Genomic DNA, 21,416 nt, shown 5'->3' on the forward strand with positions numbered 1-21,416 from the left:
TCTCTAATTATGCATTCTTCTAAATCTTTTGTTTATGGCATAAACTTTATGCTCTGAATCCTAAATGGCTTCAACCATTGAAACTTGAGAGCTAAGAATGAACTCTTGATTCCTGCTTGACCTTCTGCTACAATGACCTATCTCTTAGGCAATGAATTTCTTTAAGAATGTGGGGAGAGCTGGATGACAGGAGGGATTACCAGGAGCAAACTCACATAGTTAACATTCTGTATTATTATCTCACTGCACTTGCAAATATTTACTAAGCACCTGGAGGCATGGAGGAGGGAAGGATGCCACAAAGATGGATGAGAATTGGTCTCTGTCCTAAATTGACTTTACAATCTAGTGGGGAAGATAGGCACATCCTCAAAAAATAAAAAGAAGTAAATAAAGAATCAAAGCTTGAGAGGTTTCCCTCACATTGTACTAACTCTGTGGTTCCAAGGTTCCAAATGGACCCATGGTGTTAAGGGCTGCTTTTAAACCTGGTAATATGGTCAAGGGTCCCCTAGGGGAATTCTTCAATCCCATCCCAGCAGGGCAGATAAGAATAGAAAAATTACATTCAAATATTAAGGTTGTGTGGGGCTAGGGGTGTGTGAATAGGTAGAAAATATGATTTTCTGTTCCCTCGAAGAATTTATAACCTAGTTGAGGAAAAAAGTTATATCAAGATTGTATAACCAATGAATAAAACAAGACAGTATAAGCAGAACTGACTGTGTGATCCAAGGTTCATTTACTGGCATCAGAAGATGCAGCAGAGGTTGAGCGATAGACTTAGTTAGGAAAGGCTTTCTAGAGAAGTTGAGACATTTGGGGATCTTGAAAGAAGTGAAAAACTTTGATCATTACTAATAAAGGCTAACACTCAACACTTCTGTGCCAGTCACCCTTTTATGCATTTTATGTTTATTATCTCATAGAATCCTTACAACTGTATCATAGAGTAGATACTATTTTTCTCATCCGCATTTACACATGAGGAACCTGAGGCACAGAGAAGTTAAGTAACTTGCCAGAAACTACGCATCAGGATTAGAATGCTGACTGCACCCTTGAATTGGTGTGTTATTCCACCTTTAACAAAGGAGTTGAGAATTGTAATGGAGAAAACAGCTCTAATTAGAGCAGGAGGGAAGAGGGAGACGGCATGTGGGGGCCTAGTTGAGGCAGAGGGTTATGGCTAGAGCATAACTGGCCACAGACTCTAGGTGTCTCAACTAGAACTTTTGCTCCATAAGTTACCCAACTTTTGGGTAACAAAACAGTCGTCAGGACTACAGTTACATCCTAGCTGAGCACTGAGATGCCTGGAGAGTCTCAGAGCAGAAAGTCAGCCTTTGATGATACTTCCAGCTTCTGGTCCACTTTCTTGTTGCTGTAATAGATGTGAAGGTAAATAAACGGCCCTCAGGGCCACACCTAGGCATCTGGGTTTTATGCAAATAGAGTGTCATTGTTGACCCTTAAACTAGGCCAAAACTCCTCTAAGAATACTCAACTTGTCAGATGCAGGAAGGCAGGGATGAGCCCATTTCCAAAGGGCAAAACTGGACTAATAGAAGTCTGATTTTTGGTGGCAGGGGAATGAAATGGAGGAGGGAAATGGGTCTAAAAAACTTGTCAAAAGTCTTTGCCTCTTTTGGCACTCAAAAATCTTAGAGGGAGGTAAAATGGTTTCTCTAAATGTATGGGTTTGGAACTCAAACCACAAATGGAGTGCCAGTTTAAGCCAGAAGAACAGTTGTCAGCACTAGGTTCATGTAAACTCCAGGATAAAACAAAACACCCAGAAAATCCTTAGGTTGTTATTTTCAGTTAGCAGCTTCAGCCAAACCCTGGGCATCAGGAGTGAGGGGATGATGAGTGAATTCTTAGAAATGGGGCAAAGGTTTATCCTGGACAGGAAGAGGAATGAGAAGTAGCGGGGCTGTGGGATTTGAATAATGATTATTACAGTGGGTGTGATGATGGTTTACCTACAAATCTGTTCATAAACCACATCTTAGCTTTAATGTAGCAGAAGTCCTTGCTGTTTTTATTTTTTTTTTAAATGAGCCCCTTAGGGAATCTCTTTATGATATGAATCACAGCCCAACAACAGGACAGTGGAGGCAGCACCTTGGGAAGAATCAGAATGTCTGGCCTCCTGTCCCCGCTCTGACCCTTACTTGGGGTATGTAATCTTGGACAAGACCATTAACCTCTCTGTGTCTCAAATCGTTCATTTCCAAAACTGGGACAACAAGACCTATGCTGCCTGCATTATCATTGAGCTCATGTGAAATAATGCAGTTGAAAACACTTTGAAAAAATGTGCAATCCAGTCCACAAAAGGATGGAATGTTTATCTGTAAAATGCAGATAACTCTGACCTCAGCCCCCACAGGTTTGATAACAGTGCAGATTTAACAGTATTTCTTATCAAGCTTGTATTTCCAAATGAAAGGTGTTTCTACAGGTGCGGGAGTTGCTTTCCTGCCATTTCTTGTTTTTAATTTTTCTTAATGCTTTGGACATTTGTTCGTGCTGTTTTGGGCAACATTTGCCCCTTGCAATGGCTGCCAATCATGGAATGAAATTCATTAAATGAGAATCATCTTAGTATTTTGACTGTCGTCTTACTATAACCCAGGACTCATGCTTGGGAGCCCCAGCTCTACTTGAAATTCAGAAGTGACCTTTGGTTATCTGCTCTCTAGCTTCTTTGTGTAGGAGCCTTTAAAAATTGGAGCAGGCAACATGCCTTTTAACTTGTGTCATAATCACTGCTGTTCATTAACCGGTGGCTACCCTGCAACCTATAACACTGTACTGGGTTTTCTGGCCTACAAAGTGACCACAATTAACTGTTTATATTCATAAGATACATTTACTGGAAACAAATGATCTTATATTACATTGTAAATCATTAAGTTGCAATCTCTTAAGGGTTAAGAGCAAGGGTTCAGAGCTACTAGCATGGAAGCTCTCAGGAAGCATTTGTTGTGATAATAAAGTACATCATATTTGTTTGGTACTTCATAATTTACAAAGAATTTTCATATATACTATCAAACAACATTTTGGTTAAGCTTCTCACAGAATTTTACCTGTTAAAGACATCATCTTTACCCACTGACATACATTTAAACGTAAGCTGTTGTAATTCATGTATTTTAACAAAATCTATTGAAATTGTGGTTCTTAATTCTGACTATATATGAGAATCACCTAGAGACATTATTAAAAATACCAGTGGCTGTGTTTCTAACTCAGAACAACTAAATCAAAACAATGTTTTGTTTTTTTAAGCTGCCCAATTATTCTAATGTGTAGCCACACATAAGGATCACTGCTCTCCAAGAAAGACCGCAGTCTAAGTAGCAGAAAACTAAGGGGCCGTCTATATGTGTGCCATGGGTACATAAAGAAAGCGGATTCTGACTCCAAAACTACTAATTCAGAAGCAGTTCTTCTGACTTTTAGTTACAGCCCTGGTTAAAAAAAAAAAATGTCGGCCTTGGCCGGACGCGGTGGCTCACTCACGCTTGTAATCCCAGCACTTTGGGAGGCTGAGGCTGGTGGATCACCTGAGGTCACGAGTTTGAGATCAACCTGGCCAACATGGTGAAACCCTGTCTCTACTAAAAATACAAAAATGATCCGGGCATGGTGGTGGGCACCTGTAATCCCAGTGACTCGGGTGTCTGAGGCAGGAGAATCGCTTGAACCCGGGAGGCAGAGGTTGCTGTGAGATTGTGCCACTGCATTCCTGCCTGGGTGACAGAGCAAGACTCTGTCTCAAAAAAAAAAAAGCCTTGAAGCAAGTAATATACTAATAGTTATATCCGTCCCACCATCGAATTCTGCCATTTTCTACATCCTCAACTCACCTCTTCTGTTCATTAAGGAGCAAGGATCCAGGCTTTTGCAAAGGAAATGAAACACTTGTAGGAGACAGGCTGATTGAATAAGGGTGAAGCTGGGTTTTATTTTATCTGTTGCAATATCAGTTTAGGAAGACAGATGCTTATAAGAGGAAGCCCATAATGTCTACCTGAGAAAGTTCCTTGCAAAAGGCTACTGTGACTATAGTCCTAGGTCTGCAGTAATTAACTATAGTATTCAGAAATGGTCGAACTCGGACAATTGTCTTGCCTTCCCCAAACCCACATGAGATGACTTCTGATTCACAGTGGACCTGCTAAGCTGGCTGCATTCTGGGGGCAGATGGCTAGGGCTTTCTGATCTCCGGAAATCCTATTAATAATCAGGAGCTCATTTGGTAAATGTTATGAGAAGTCATTTGTCTCAGAACCCCTTGAATTGTTACAGTCATGGTCAAGTCAAGAACAACAGTGTGTGATCTCAGATCTGCATAAAGATCACATTATATAACCAATTACCAAGCCAGCAGTATATTTCTGATCTCACAGAGGCAAGCCTCTCATCAGGACATTCCAGCAATTCTGTGTTTCATAGAGACGGTGTTTTGCTGTTAATATTAGTATCTGTGGGTGAAAATAGGCTAGGTCATAAATCCTGTACACAACATTTCCCTTACGGATTTTTAAAATTCACAAAAGGTATTAGTATATATTTAATATGACAGGACCTTATGTTGCCTATTTTTAAAGTTCCTAAAATGTAAATTAAATACCACTGACAATTATTGATCAATTGTGTAATGTGCTTATGCTAGCCGTCTAGGTTTCCTTACTTCTGACCATCTGAGTAATCATTTTCAGAGACATTTCAATCCATATGTTGCTACCAAATCACCACAGCTGGTAAAATGTCATTGAAAAGTGTCATATGTTAAAGAAAGCAAGCAAATGTCTTCAGGTTATGGGGCTGTGAAAATTCATGAATTTTTCACAGATAGTGATGCTATGAAAAATAACTGAAAGTTAATGCTGTGTGGGGAATCAGTTTTGATCTGTCTATAGTTCAGTGAATTTTTGTTGGAGCTGGATTGTTTTCCTAAATTAGAGAGTACATAGAAAAAATGGGTTTATCCCTAGTTGCTGTAATAACAACAATTTCTATTTCTGTGGTTTTTTTTTTTTTTTTTTTTTTTTTTTTTTTTTAGACAGAGTATCGCTCTATCAGAGTGCAGTGGTGCGATCTCGGCTCACTGCAACCTCCACCTCCTGGGTTCAAGCAATTCTCTGCCTTAGCTCCCTGAGTAGCTGGAATTGCAGGCGCCTGCCACCATGCCTGGCTAAGTTTTGTATTTTTAGTAGAGACGGGGCTTTCACCATCTTGGTCAGGCTGGTCTTGAACTCCTGACCTCATGATCCACCCTCCTCTGCCTCCCAAAGTGCTGTGATTACAGGTGTGAGCCATCGCGTTCCCCTCCTTCTGTAGTCTTAATATTACTAGAACTCTAGATGCTATGGTTCTTGGTTAACACTGTGTAGAGCCTTATTAGAACTCTTTGTTAACACTATGTAGGCCTCATGTCAGCAAAGCACAATACCTGGTCTTATATGGATAGCAAGTATTACATCAACACCAGTAATTATAATTGTCATCATGATAACTTTTATTATGATTGTTATTATTACTAGTTCGGTCTGTTTCCCATCTAAAAACAAAGGACTGTTTCTAGAACTAAAATTCTAAGATTTGAAGCAATGAAATGAAGCCAAGTTCCCTTAATGACATTACTCAATTTATAAATTCATAGCTCTATTATTGGGACAAAACCCCAAAGCAGATGTCTCTGAAATATACTAAGATAACATTTTAGTATCTATTTCTGGAGTTAAGCAAACAGAGATGGAACAATGGTGGGACCATACTGGGCATATCAGATGGTATCTGCAGTGAAATTTCACCCAGGGATTGCACAGGGTGGGGAGAATGGAAGAATTAGTCGGGCCTATAATGCAGCTACGAGGCCCCCTGGATGGCAGGTGGGTGGAGAGATGCTGAATCAAAGCAAAGACAGGCTGCACAGCAAAAGCCACCTGTGGATTCCTAGCCAAGAGTGTGGGTGAAGATTAACAACAAGGTCAGTTGAGGCTGGACAAGGATGAACACATCAGGCTTGGAAGAGCATTTGGGAACATTTCCTGGGGACACTGTAGGCTGAGGGAGACTATTGTCTATGGGGTGCTGAAGGTTAAACTTATGGGCAAGGGGCCAAGGGCTACGGATTCCAAAATGGACAGAAGAAATGTTCATGAAATACACCAGGAAGCAGAGGAGGAGAAAAAGAGAATGAGCCAGATGGCACTGAAGGTGAGGTGTGGGAGGGCCCTAGAAGTGGTGGCCCCAAGAGCTGTCTGGGCTCAAAGTCTCCAGGAGGCTGAGCAGATTATTGTACCCAGGCCAGACTTCCCTTGAGCTGGTATGAAAAGAGCATAGGCCCCAAGGTGCAGCATCTGCATCTCCAAGCACCTCTGAATTTCCTTACTATATACAATTCTGTCTACTACCAAGTAGCTCACACACAGGAATCCAGAATAGCACACTGCACTGAATGTGTCCCATCTACTCAAGTCTGTGATGCCTCTCCTAGAAAGAGAATTCAATTGTAATGAGTTCTGAGGGTAATGGTGGGTGATACCAAAAACCAAGGCCTTAGAGTATGGCTGACTGGGTTTAAATGCTGCATTTACCCCGTCCTCATTTTTGTTACTTTAATTCATTTATTTAACTTCTCTGAAAATCAGTTTTATTCTCTGTAAAGTAAGAATAATAAGATGACCCACAAAATTGCTGTTAGAATTAGAAATAATGCATTGAAAGTGACTAACGCAGTGCCCAGGACACAGGCTTTTTTCTTTCTTTTTTTTTTGAAAAATTAATGGTAGCTTTTATACTTAGCAGTAAATAATAAAATAATATTTTCACATGTACATAAGCCTTTTTTTTTGAGACAGGGTCTCACTCTGTCACCCAGGCTGGAGTGCAGTGTTGCGATCATGGCTCATCTCAACCTCCAACTCCTGGGCTCAGTGATCCTCTCACTTCAACCTCCCGAATAGCTGGGATGACAGGTGCACACCACAACACCTGGTTTATTTTTGTATTTTTTGTAGAGACGGTGCTTCACCATGTTGCCCAGGCTGGTTTCAAACTCCTGGGCTCAAGCGTTTCACCTGTCTTAGTTGCCCAAAGTGGTGGGATTACAAGCATGGGCCGCCACGCCCCACCTCATATAAGCCTTATAATTTAACTTTTTACCTGCCTACAAATTGATCGTATCCTGAAAACACCTATGATTTCTGGGAGCTCATGAACATTGCCTGAAGACCATATATTCCACTTCTGGTTTTCTGTTGGACAGAAGTACTACAAGCTCTCGTTTTCCTTATTTTGATTATTTCCTTATTTTGACTTCTAAAGTTTCATCTATTTAATGGTAGAAAGGAAAAAAATTAACCATATATTCATACATACATATTTTTATGCTTTCTTTTTTTTTTTTTTTTTTTTTGAGACAGAGTTTTGCTCTGTTGCCCAGGCTGGAGTGCAGTGACATGATCTCGGCTCACTGCAACCTCTGCCTCCCAGGTTCAAGCGATTCTCCTGCCTCAGCCTCCCAAGTAGCTGGGACTACAGGTGCGTACCACCATGCCTAGCTAATTTTTTTTTTTTTGTATTTTTAATAGAGATGGGGTTTCACCATGTTAGCCGGGATGGTCTCCATTTCCTAACTTCATGATCTGCCTGCCTTGGCCTCCCCAAGTGCTGGGATTACAGGCATGAGCCACTGCACCCGGCCTTTATGCTTTCTTTATAGATATAAAAACGTGCTTATATTTTTTATGGTTTTTTTTTTTTTCAATTTTCATTTTAAATTCAGGAGTACAGGTTTGTTATCTGGGTATTTTGCATGATGCTGAGGTTTGGGATACTACTGATCCCATCATCCAGATAGTGATTATAGTACCCGATAGGTAGTTTTTCAACCCCTACTCCCTTCCTCTCCTTCCCCAGCCAGTAGTCCCCAGTTGCTATTGTTGCCATGTTTGTGTCCATGAGTACCCAACGTTTAGCTCCTACTTAAGAGCAAGAACATAAGTGAGAACATGTGGTATTTGCTTTTCTGTACCTGTGTTAATTTCCTTAGGATAATGGCCTCCAGCTTCATCCATGTTGCTGCAAAAGACATGATTTTGTTCTGTTTTTCGGCTGCATAGTATTCCATGGTGTACATGCACCACATTTTCTTTATCCAATCCACTGTTGATGGGCACCTAGGTTGATTCCGTGTCTTTGCTATTGTGAGTAGTGCTGTGGTGAACTTAGAAGTGCATACATCTTTTTGGTAGAATGATTTGTTTTCTTTTAGGATATATACCCAGTAATGGGATTGCTGGGTCAAATGGTAGCTCTGTTTTAAGTTGTTTGAGATATCTCCAAACTGCTTTCTGTAGTGGCTGAACTAATTTACATCCCCACCAACACTATATAAACATTCCTTCTTCTCTGCAGCCTCGCCGGCATCTATTGTTTTTTGACTTTTTAAAAATTATATTTTAAGTCCTGGTATACATGTGCAAAGCATGCAGGTTTGTTACATAGGTATACATGTGCCATGGTGGTTGGCTGTACCCATGAACCCGTCATCTAGGTTTTAAGCCCTGAATGCATTATGTATTTGTCCTAATGCTTTCCCTCCCCTTGCCCCCCACCCCCCAGTAGGCCCTGGTGTGTGATGTTCCCCTCCCTGTGTCCATGTGTTCTCATTGTTCAACTCCCACTTATGAGTGAGAACATGCAGTGTTTGGTTTTCTTTTCCTGTGTTAGTTTGCTGAAGATGATGGTTTCCAGATTCATCCATGTCCCTGCGAAGGACATAAACTCATTTTTTATGGCTGCATAGTATTCCATGGTGTATATGTACAAGGTTTTCTTTATCCCGTCTATCATTGATGGGCATTTGGGTTGGTTCCAAGTCTTTGCTATTGTGAATAGTGCTGCAATAAACGTGAGTGTGTATGTGTCTTTATAGTAGAATGATTTATAATCCTTTGGGTATATACCCAGTAATGGGATTGCTGGGTCAAATGCTAGCTCTGTTTTAAGTTCTTTGAGAAATCTCCAAACTGCTTTCCATAGCGGCTGAACTAATTTACATTCCCACCAACAGTATATACATGTTCCTTCTTCTCTGCAGCCTCGCCAGCCTCTACTTTTTTTCAACTTTTTAATAATAGGCATTCTGACTGGTATGAGATGATATCTCATTGTGGTTTTGATTTGCATTTCTCTGAAGATTAGTGATATTGACCTTCCATAGGTTTTAGGAACCAGAAGAAACCTTAAATTTGAAGTCTCCATATAGTTTTTCCTTCTTTCGTCTCCCCCTTATGAAATGATTCACAATATATAATGAAGCCAAACCCCCTTAGGGGCCTGAGAAGCTGTTGTGCTTTCATATCCTGACACCTCCTCCCCTAGCTCCCCATTAAACTTTTCCCTGGAATCCATTCCAGAACATGATGTATACATCGATAAACATGTTGGGGTTAAAATTGTTTTATATGCATGCTCCCAAACTCTCCTTTCCTGAGCCTCACTAGAATGGGTTCTGGCTTTGCGAGCTCTTAATTTCTTCCCCTTCCTCAGTTTCAAAGGGGGATCTGCCATTGCCAGATAGATTCTTTACAATTTTGTGGTGTAGAATTATAAGGAAAATTGGTGGGGGTAAAAGGATAAAATGTTCTCATGCTAGGGCTGGTAGTGAAAGATTAGGAAGTGGAGATTATTGAAAATTGAAGAGTATGACATATGTGGAGAAGCAGATGAGAGAGGAAGGGGGTGTTGTGAAGAAATCCTTAAAATTTCTTGCAACTCATATGTATTCCAGAAATGCAAGCAAAGACCTTCCATTATTTTGAAATTAATATTTGATTGCTGGACTTCTTTTTTTGAGATGGAGTTTCACTCTTGTTGCTCAGGCTGGAGTGCAATGGCGCGATCTCGGCTCACCGCAACCTCTGCCTCTCAGGTTCAAGCGATTTCTCCTGCCTTAGCTTCCCAAGTAGCTGGGATTACAGGCATGCGCTGCCACACCCGGCTAATTCTGTATTTTTAGTAGAGATGGGGTTTCTCCATGTTGGTCAGGCTGGTCTTGAACTCCCAACTTCAGGTGATCCACCCACCTCAGCCTCCCAAAGTGCTGGGATTACAGGCATGAGCCACCGTGCCTGGCCTGCTGGACTTTATTGTTATGGCATATATCATTTTGAGACTGAGCCATATGGGTCATAACTTTTCAAATTAGTTGTAATAAGGTTACATAAATTTACGTTGGAATAAATCACAATTACAATAGCCACTTGGAGAGATGGCTAGATGATAAAATTGCCTACAGAGAAAGGTGTGGATTAGAAAAACAGCTTAGGTCCATGGTTCTCCAATCTTAGGATATATAAGACTTATCTGGGGAGCATTTTAAAATGCAGACTCTTGGACTATATCCCAAGGAGCTTTGATGCCGTTTTTTTTTTGTTTTTTTTTTTTTGGTGGGAGGTCTAGGAATCTGCATGTTTCATTATCCCCCATATGATTCTTGTGCAAGGAATTTATGAACCCCACTCAGGCTCAGGCCAATAAGAATTCGTCATTTCCAAACAGTTCTCTGTGTCAGGGGACTCCTGAAGTTCAACTTTGGAAACGTGAGCTTAAGAGTGTTCCTGGCCGGGCATGGTGGCTCACGCCTGCAATCCCAGCACTTTGGGAGGCCGAGGTGGGCGGATCACGAGGTCAAGAGATTGAGACCATCCTGGCTAACACAGTGAAACCCCGTCTCTATTAAAAATACAAAAAATTACCTGGGCGTGGTGGTGGGCGCCTGTAGTCCCAGCTACTCGGGAGGCTGAGCAGGAGAATGGCGTGAACTCGGGAGGCCAGATTGCACCACTGCACTCCAGCCTGGACGACGGAGCAAGACTCTGTCTCAAAAAAAAAAAAAAAAAAAAAAGAAAGAAAGAAAAAACGACTATTCCCTTGGATCACCCCAAAGGAAACCTTTGGACTTTCTCTATTGCATCCTTCTTAGTCACATTTGCAGGGACATCTCCTCACCTTTGCAGTGATAACTATCCCCCTCTCCAGCCCTTGAAATCCATAGATTAACTGAAAACAATAATTTTTTTTCCTCCTGATTCATAGAATGAGTAGGTACCATAAACCCTCTCCAACACTAACACAAGCCATTAAATCACATTTGCCAAAGTCATTTCACCAATGCAAATTTCTACAAAATCTTAACAGAAAGATAATGGAACAGAAGAATTGGCTGTAAATTGTAAAGATTAATTTGCCTGAGTGCATGACAGAATACTGAAATGAAAACACAAAATGTTTTGCTTACAGAAGTTTTTCAAAGAGGATGCCCTTGTCTAAGTAGAAAGGTTTGATTAACCAGGTTGTTCATTTAAAAACCATACAGTGAAAATATTTATGTGCATCTCATGGTAAGGGCTCGCCCAGGGCTCTTAAAGCCTGAATTGAAAGATATTAGGACCACCCATGCACTGTACCTAAAAATAAAATATCAAATATTCTAAGGGCAACATTGCTCTATTTAGCCTTTTGCCATTCATCATGCAGGTGACATTGAAAAATGCAGTCACCGAAGTGGAACTTGTAAAGTGAAACTGACCATCATCAAATAAAAGGCTTTTATGGAAACTCTGGAGGATCAACTTAATAACAAGCCAGGCTTGCAGGGAGGATGCTCCTGTGACTCTTTGGTAAATTCACACAATAACTGTCCAGGAGACTGCTGAATTGATTGGTCAACCCTAAAGACCCCGGAGGAAGGCCTGGGAGTAAATGAACCTCTGGTTGGATACCGTCCATTCAGCTTATTTCATCCACAGTTCCAGACCTGTTTCTGAAAAATAATGGTCATGTCCTGCTGAATCTGGAGATATGATATCTCGTTGTCATCTTAAATAAATTTCAACCCTATAATAACATATTTCGCTTGTCTCAGTCATAGGTCTGCTAGGGATTAATAAAGTGAAGTGGCAGTGAGCAGTAGGAAAGGCAAGCAGCAAAAAGGTAAAATCAGTTAGGTTTTGTGTATTTGAACACATTTCTTTTAGGGCACCCGTTCAAATAGACTCCTATCTGTTAGAAGAAATCTTATCTCTTATAAGAAGTATCAAAGTTACTGGTGGGGTAAAGAGGTCTAAGTTGTAAAACACAAAAATCTAATACTAAATGTAGTAAAATGACTTTGAAATGTTTTCTTATCACTTTCTGACTGTAAAAGTAAAACATCCACAGTGTAGAAAATAAAAGTATAATAAATTTAGAAAACAATGCTACAGTGATTACCATATTAGCTTCCAACATCTGAAATATTGTGGTAATCTTATTTTTAAAAACTTTTAAAAAGCCAAATAGACTTTGCTTCCCAATTCAGAACTATTGGTTGTTTCTCAGTTGCTTTTCTTATAGGCTTCGTGAAACTATTCACAAAAGCTTGAGACTCAGTCAAACACATAACACTTTGCAGACTGATAAATATAAAGCTGTTTATTTCCGGGGAGCAGTGGTTCACTTTATGTCACATCCCGGGTTTGTAAACAGGCCCTGGCATCACAAATACTTCAAAGAGACTACAGCCTGCAGCATGTTTTCTTGTGCTGAATATGCCACCATTAGCATCAGAACTCACATGGGATATAGCGAAGAATGAGTCACATGCCTCCCTAGAGCTGGCCACCTTTCCTAAAACAGTTGAACATTTATGTATGCTAGGTTTGAAGCATATGATTCTAAATAGTGACGCAGATTGTTTCTGTTTCAACTGAAAAGGTTTTACCAATTAAAAACAGGATAAGGGACACTACCTAAACTTACAGTCCTTAAATAATCTTCTCCAAGATTGATGACTATGACAAAATCTTTATAGAAAAAGAGCCTCATTAATTTTGATTCATACCTACAACTATGCACTTAAATCCTAACCTGGAATTTAGCAGTCCAAAATATCAACCAGTTCCTATTAAAAGGAATATAAAATTTGTCTGCTTGATATGTTTTTCTTCTATTAAAAATTGGTACTTGGTCTTCAGAAAAGGACAAAATCTGAAGAAATTCAGAAGAAGAAAGGCATTGAAGAAGTTCAGTGGTGAGGATTCAGCCTTCTATCATGGCATTTTATGTTTGTTTCTTTGGCATAAGAAGTAAATATTTTCTCTAAAAAGGTAGTTAATCTCAACTTGATAAAGAATATCTACAAAAACCTGACAGTAAGCCTCATACTTAATGGTAAGAACTAAGAGCTTTCCCGCTAAGATCAGAAACAAGGCAAGGATGTCCCCTCTCATCACTGCTTTTCAACATTTTACTGGAAGTCCTAGCTACTGCATTAAGACAAGAAAAGGATATAAAATTTAAACTGTTAGGGAAGGAGAAAATAAAACTGTCTTTGCAAATAACGTGATACTCAACTTTGGAAAACTCAAAAGAATTGACCAAAAAAACAAAAACGAAAACAAAAACAAAAAACAAACCTCCTAGAACTAGTAAGAGATTTTAGCAAAGTTTCAGACACAAAGTTTTTTATACAAAAGTCATCAGTCATCACCTTCCTATATACCAGAAATAAATAAGTGGAGTTAACATATTACCATTTACATTGGCACCCTCAATTGAAATAATTAGGTATAAATCTAACAAAATCTGTACAAAATCTATATGAGGAAAACTATAAAACTCTGATAAAAGAAATCAAAGAACTAAATAAAAGGAGAGAGATTCTATATTCATGGAAAGGGAGACTCAGTATTGTCAAGGTGTCACTTCTTCCCAAATTGATCTGTAGATTCAATGAAATTCAAATAAAAAACCTAGCAAGTTACTTTGTAAACATTGACAAATTGATTCTAATGTTTATATGGAGACCCAGAATCGCTAATACAATATTGAAGGAGAAGAACAAATTTGGGGGACTGAAACTACCTGACTTCAAAACTTACTGTAAAAGTATAGTAATTGAGACAGTGTGGTATTTCTGAAAGAATAGTTACATCAATCAATATGATGGAATAGAGGGCCAGAAATAGACCCACATATATCTAGTCAACTAATCATTGACAAAGAAACAAAGGCAATACAGTGGAGAAAAGACAGTCTTTTCAACAAATGGTGCTGAACCAATGAAACATCCACGTGCAAAGAAAAGCATCTAGACAAAGACCTTACACCTTTCACAAAAATTTATTCAAAATGAATCAGACACCTAAATATAAAATGCAAAACTATAAAACTCCTAAAAGATAACTTAGGAGAAAATCTAGATGACGTTGGGTTTGGTAATGATGTTTTCGATACAATGCTAAAGGCATAACTCATGAAAAATAATAGCTGGAGTTTATCAAAATTAAAAATTTCTGCTCTGAAAAAGACATTGTCAGAGAATGAAAAGACAAGCCACCAACTGGGAGAAAATATTTGCAAAAAACAGCTGATGAAGGACTGTTATCCAGAATACAAAAATAACTCCTAAAACTCAACAAGAAGAAGACAATCTGGATTAAGATGGTGGAGAGGGGCAGGACTAGCTTGCAGCTCCTGCTCGGATGGATGGAGCAGTGTGTGGAGACTCACATCATGGACTTTTGCTCCAAGAACTACCACAAGTACATACCAGCAAAGTTGAGAGAATCCACATACCCTTTGAAGGAACTAGATCACCGCTGCAGTCTTCCTGAGATGCTGAAAAGCTGTGCTGGTATCCATGACTGCAAAGCCTGAAGACAGATCACAAGACTCTTTGCAGATACTCCCCATTACCAGCCCGGGGCACAGTGGCTCCACTAGGTGGCTAGACCCAGAAGAGCAAAAACAATTACTACAGTTTGGCTCTTAGGAAGCTCCATTCCTAGGGGAAGGGGGAGAACATCACATCAAGGGAGCATCCCACAGGACAAAAGAATCTGAACAGCAGCCTTGAATCTCAGATCTTCCTTCTGTTATATTCTACCCAAATGAGAAGGAACCAGAAAAACGATTCTAATAGTATGACAAAACGAGACTCCAAGATCATACCAGCTCACCAGCAATGGATTCAAAACAAGACAAAATCTCTGAACTGCAAAATAGAATTCAGAAAGTCGATTATTAAGCTAATCAAAGAAGCACCAGAGGAAGGTGAAGACCAACTTAAAGATACAGGATATGAAAGGAAAAGGAAAATTCTTCAGTGAAATAGATTGCATAAATAAAAAACAATCACAACTTCTGGAAATCAAGGACCCAATTAGAGAAATGCAAAATACATTAGAAAGTCTCAGCAATAGAATCAATTAAGCAGAAGAAAGAACTTTAGAGCTCAAAGACAAGGCTTTTGAATTAACCCAATCTGTCAAAGACAAAAAAAAAAAAAAAAGAATTAAAAAAAATGAACAGAACCTCCAAGAAGTTTGGGACTATGTTAAATGTCAAAACCTAAGAATAACTGGGTTCCTGGGGAAGAAGAGAAATCTAAAAGTTAGAAAACATATTTGAGGGAATAGTAAAGCGAAACTTCCTCAGCCTTGCTAGAGATTTAGATATCCAAATACAAGAGGCTCAAAGATCACCTGGGAAATTCATCACAAAAAGATCATTGCCTAGGCACATAGTCATCAGGTTATCTAAAGTCAAGACAAATGAAAGAATCTTAAGAGCTGCGAGGCAAAATTGTCAGGCAATCTATAAAGGAAAACCTATCAGATTAACAGCAGATTTCTCAGCAGAAACCCTACAAGCTAGAAGGGATTGGGGTCCTATTTTTGGCCTCCTTAAAGAAAGCAATTATCAGCCAAGAATTTTGTATCCAGTGAAACCGAGCTTCATAAATGAAGGAAAGATACAGTCATTAACAGACAAACAAATGCTGAGAGAATTCTCCAGTACAAAGACAGCACTACAAGAACTGCTAAAAGGAGCTCTAAATCTTGAAACAAATCCTCAAAATAAACCAAAATAGAACCTCCTTAAAGCATAAATCTCACAGGACCTATATAACAATAACACAATGAAAAGAAAAAAAAAAAAAACAGGCTGGGCGTGGTGGCTCATGCCTGTAATCCCAGCACTTTGGGAGGCCAAGGCAGGTGGATCACGAGGTCAGGAGATTGAGACCATCCTGGCTAACATGGTGAAACCTTGTCTGTACTAAAAATACAAAAAATTAGCTGGGCATGGTGGCATGCACCTGTAGTCCCAGCTACTTGGGAGGCTGAGGCAGGAGAATGGTGTGAACCCAGGAGGCGGAGCTTGCAGTGAGCTGAGATTACACCACTGCTCTCCAGCATGGGGGACAGAGCGAGACTCTGTCTCAAAAAAAAAAAACAGACCTTCAGGGAACAAATAGCACAATCAATAGAATAATACCTCACATCTGAATACTAACGTTGAATATAAATGGCCTAAATGCTCCACTTAAAAGATGCAGAATGGCAGAATAAATAGGACTTCACCAAACAACTATCTGCTGCCTTCAAGAGACTCACCTAACAAATAAGGACTCACATAAACTTAAGGTAAGGGGGTGGAAAAAGACATTCCATGCAAATGGACACCAAAAGCGAGCAGAAGTAGCTGTTCTTATATCAGACAAAGCAAACTTTAAAGTAACAGCAGTTAAAAAACACAAAGGGGAACCTTATATAGTAATAAATGGACTAGTCCAACAGGAAAATATCACAATTCTAAATATATATTCACCTAACACTGGAGTTCCCCAATTTTTTTCTTTTTTTTTTTGGGATGGAGTCTTGCTGTGTCACCCAGGCTGGAGTGCAATGGCACGATCTCAGCTCACTGCAACATCCGCCTCCTGGGTTCAAACGATTCTCCTGCCTCAGCCTCCTGTGTAGCTGGGATTACAGGCATCTGCCACCATGCCCTGCTAATTTTTGTATTTTTAGTAGAGACAGGGTTTCACCATGTTGGTCAGTCTGGTCTCAAACTCTTGATCTCAGGTGATCCACCTGCCTCAGCCTCCCAAAGTGCTGGGATTACAGGCCTGAGCCACCATGCCCGGCCTGGAGCTCCCAAATTTATAAACAATTATTACTAGACCTAAGAAACGAAATAGATGGCAACACAATAATAGTGGAAGACTTTAATACTCCACTGATACCACTACACAGGTCATTAAGACAGAAAGTCAGCAAAGAAATAATGGACTTAAACTGTACCCTAGAACAAATGGACTTAACACATATTTACAGAGCATTCTACCCAACACCTACAGAATATACATTCTATTCATCAGCACATGGAACATTCTCCAAGATAGACCATATGGTAGGCCACGAAACAAGTCTCAGTAAATTTGAGAAAATTGAAATTATATCAAATACTCTCTCAGACTGCAGTGGAATAAAATTGGAAATCAACTCCATAAGGAACCCTCAAAACCATGCAAATACATGGAAATTAAATAACCTGCTTCAGAATGATCGTTGGGTCAACAATGAGATTAAGATGGAAATTTAAAAATTCCTTGAACTGAATGATAATAGTGACACAACCTATCAAAACCTCTGTGATACAGCAAAAGTGGTACTACGAAGAAAATTTATAGCATTAAATGCCTACATCAAAAAGTCTGAAAGAGCACAAATAAGGTCACACCTTACAGAACTGGATAAACATGAATAATCTAAACCGAAACCCAGCAGAAGAAAATAAATAATGAAGATCAGAGCAGAACTAAATGAAATTGAAACAAAAAAATACAAAAGATAAATGAAACAGAAAACTGGTTCTTTGAAAAGATAAATAAAACTGACAGGCCATTAACTAGATTAACCAAGAAAAGAAGAGAGAAGATCCAAATAAGCTCAATTAGAAATGAAACAGGAGATGTTACAACCGATACCACAGAAATACAAAAGACCATTCAAGGCTGCTATGAACACCTTTATGTGCATAAAATAGAAAACCTAGAGGAGACGGATAAAGTCCTGGAAATACACAAACCTCCTAGATTAAATCAGGAAGATATTGAATCTATTGACAGACCAATAACAAGCAGCAAGATTGAAATGGTAACAAAAAATTTGCCAACAAAAAAGTCCAGGATTCACAGCTGAATTATATTAGACAGTCAAAAGAGAATTGGTACCAATCCTATTGACACTACTCCAAAAGCTAGAGAAAGAGAATCCTCCCTAAATCCTTCTATTAAGCCAGTATCACCCTAGTACCAAAATCAGGAAGGACATAACAAAAAAAAGAAAACCACAGACCAATAACCCTGATGAACAAAGATGCAAAAACCCTCAATAAAATACTAGCCAACCGAATCCAACAGCATATCAAAAAAATAATCCATCAAGATCAAGTGGGTTTTATATTAGGGATGCAGGGATGGTTTAACATACATAAGTTAATAAATGTAATGCACCACATAAACAGAATTAAAAACAAAAATCACATGATCATGTCAATAGACACAGAAGAAGCATTTGACAAAATCTAGCATCCCTTTATGATTAAAACCGTCAGCAAAATTGGCATAAAAGGGACATACCTTAAGGTAATAAAAGTAATCTGTGACAAACCCACAGCCAACATCATACTGAATGGGTAAAAGTTGAAAGCATTTCCCCTGAGAACAAGACAAGATGCCCACTTTCACCACTTCTGTTCAGCTTAGTACTGGAAGTCCTACCCAGAACAATAAGACAAGAGAAAGAAAGAAAGGGAATCCAAATCAGTAAAGAGGAAGTCAAATTGTTGCTGTTTGCTGATGATGTGATCATATACCTAGAAAACTCTAAAGACTCCTGCAAAAAGCTCCTAGAACTGATAAATGAATTCAGCAAAAGTTAAGGATACAAAATTAATGTACACAAACCAGTAGCTCTTCTATACACCAACAATGATCAAGCTGAGAATCAAGTTAAGAACTCAACCCCTTTCACAATAGCTGCAAAAATTAAATACTTAGGAATATACCTAACCAAGGAGTCGAAAGACCTCTACGAGGAAAACTACAAAACACTGCTGAAAGAAATCATAGATGACACAAACAAATGAAAACACATCCCATACTCATGGATGAGTAGAATCAATATTGTGAAAATGACCATAGTACCAAAAGCAATCTTCAAATTAAATGCAACTCCCATCAAAATACCACCAACATTTTTCACAGAACTAGAAAAAAAATTCTAAAATTCATATGGAACCAAAAAAAAGCCTGCATAGCTAAATCAAGACTAAGCAAAAAGAACAAATCTAGAGACATCATATTACCCAACTTCAAATTATACTATAAGGCCATAGTCAACCAAACAGCATGGCACTGGTATAAAAATAGGCACATAGACAAATCGAATAGAATAGAGAACCCAGAAATAAAGCCAAATACTTACAGCCAACTGATCTTTGACAAAGCAAACAAAAACATAAAGTGGGGGAAAGGACACCCTATTCAACAAATGGTGCTGGGATAATTGGCAAGCCACATGTAGAAGAATAAATCTAGATCCTTGTTTCTCACCTTATACAAAAATCAACTCAAGATGGATCAAAGACTTAAATCAAAGATCCGAAACCATAAGTATTCTAGAAGATAACACCAGAAAAACCCTTCTAGACATTGGCTTAGGCAAAGACTTCATGATCAAGAACCCAAAAGCAAATGCAACAAAAACAAAATACATAGGAATCAAACTAAAAAGCTTCTGCACAGCAAAAAGAAATAATCAGCAGAGTTTACAGACAACCCACAGAGTGGGAGAAAATCTCACAATCTGTACATTTGACAAAGGACTAATAGCGAGAATCTACAAAGAACTCAAGCAAATCAGCAAGAAAAAAACCAAACAAACCCATCAAAAAGTGGATTAATAAAAAATAATGCGTTCATATCCTTTGCAGGGACATGGATGAAGCTGGAAACCATCATTCTCAGCAAACTAACACAGGAACAGAAAACCAAACACCTCATGTTCTCACTCATAAGTGGATATTGAACAATGAGAACACATGGACACAGGGAGGGGCCTGTCAGGTGGTAGGGGGCTAGAGGAGGGATAGCATTAGGAGAAATACCTAATGTAGATGATGGGTTGATGGGTGCAGCAAACCACCATGGCACGTGTATACCTGTGTAACAAACCTGCACATTCTGCACACGTATCCCAGAACTTAAAGTATAATAATAATAAAAAAGTGGGCTAAGGACATGAATAGACAATTCTCAAAAGAAGATATGCACATGGCCAACAAGCATATGGAAAAATGTAAATCAAAACCACAATGCAATATCACCTCACTCCTGCAAGAATGGCCATAATCAAAAAATCAAAAAAACAACACATGTTGGTGTGGATGCAGAGAAAAGGGAACACTTTTACGCTGCTGGTGGGAATGTAAACTAGTACAACTACTATGTGAAACAGTGCGGAGATTCCTTAAAAACTAAACGTAGACCTACTGTTTGATCCAGCAATCCCACTGCTAGGTATCTACCTAGAGAAAAAGAAGTCATTATATGAAAAAGATACTTGCACATGTGTGTGTATGGCAGCACAATTTGCAAATGCAAAAATATGGAACCAGCCTAAATGCCTGTCAATCAATGAGTGGATAAAGAAAATTATCCATATATATATGTGTGTGTATGTGTATATACACCATGGAATACTACTCAGCCATAAAAAGGAATGAAACAATGGCATTTGCAGCAACCTGGATAAAAGTGAAGTAACTCAGAAATGGAAAAACCAAACAATGTCTGTTCTCACTCATATGTGGGAGCTAAGCTATGAGGATGCAAAGCCATAAGAATGATACATTGGACTTTGGGGAAAGGGTAGGGGGTGGCGAGGGATAAAAGACTACACATTGGGTACAGTGTTCACTGCTCAGGTGATGGGTGCACCAAAATCTCAGAAATCACCACTAAAAAACGTATTCATGTAACCAAATGCCCCCTGATCCCCAAAAACCTATTGAAATAAAAAAATTGAAAAAAGGAAAACAATCGGATTAAGAAATAAGCCAAATATTTCACCAAAGAAGAAATACAGATGGTAAACAAGCATAGAAAAAGATGCTCAACATCATATATTATTAGGGAATTGCAAGTTAAAACAAGGAGATACCACTACACACCTATTAGAATGCCCAAAATCCAGAACACTAAAAACACCAAATGCCAGTGAGGATGTCGTGCAACAGGAACTCTCATTCAGTGCTGGTAGAAATGTAAAATGGTTCAGCTACTTTGAAAGATAGTTTGGCAGTTTCTTAAAAACTAAACATACTCCTACATATCATCCAAATCCCCTGGTATTTGTCCAAAGGGGTTAAAAGCTTAAGTCCACAAGAAATCTGCACATAGATATTTATAGCAACTTTATTTATAATTGCCAAAATCTGGAAGCAACCAAAACGTCCTGCAGGAAGTGAATGGGTAAATAAACTGAGGTACATCC

The 21,416-nt window shown here is 39.0% G+C and overlaps 1 protein-coding gene across 2 annotated transcripts in view; it reads left to right on the forward strand.

Moving 5' to 3' along the window:
• Positions 1 to 21,416, forward strand: part of GUCA1C (guanylate cyclase activator 1C) — a 46,047-nt gene that overhangs the window by 11,005 nt on the left and 13,626 nt on the right. The window lies entirely within an intron of this gene.

This window comes from Nomascus leucogenys, chromosome 21 (genome assembly GCF_006542625.1).
Source record: "Nomascus leucogenys isolate Asia chromosome 21, Asia_NLE_v1, whole genome shotgun sequence".
Lineage (NCBI taxonomy): Eukaryota > Metazoa > Chordata > Mammalia > Primates > Hylobatidae > Nomascus > Nomascus leucogenys.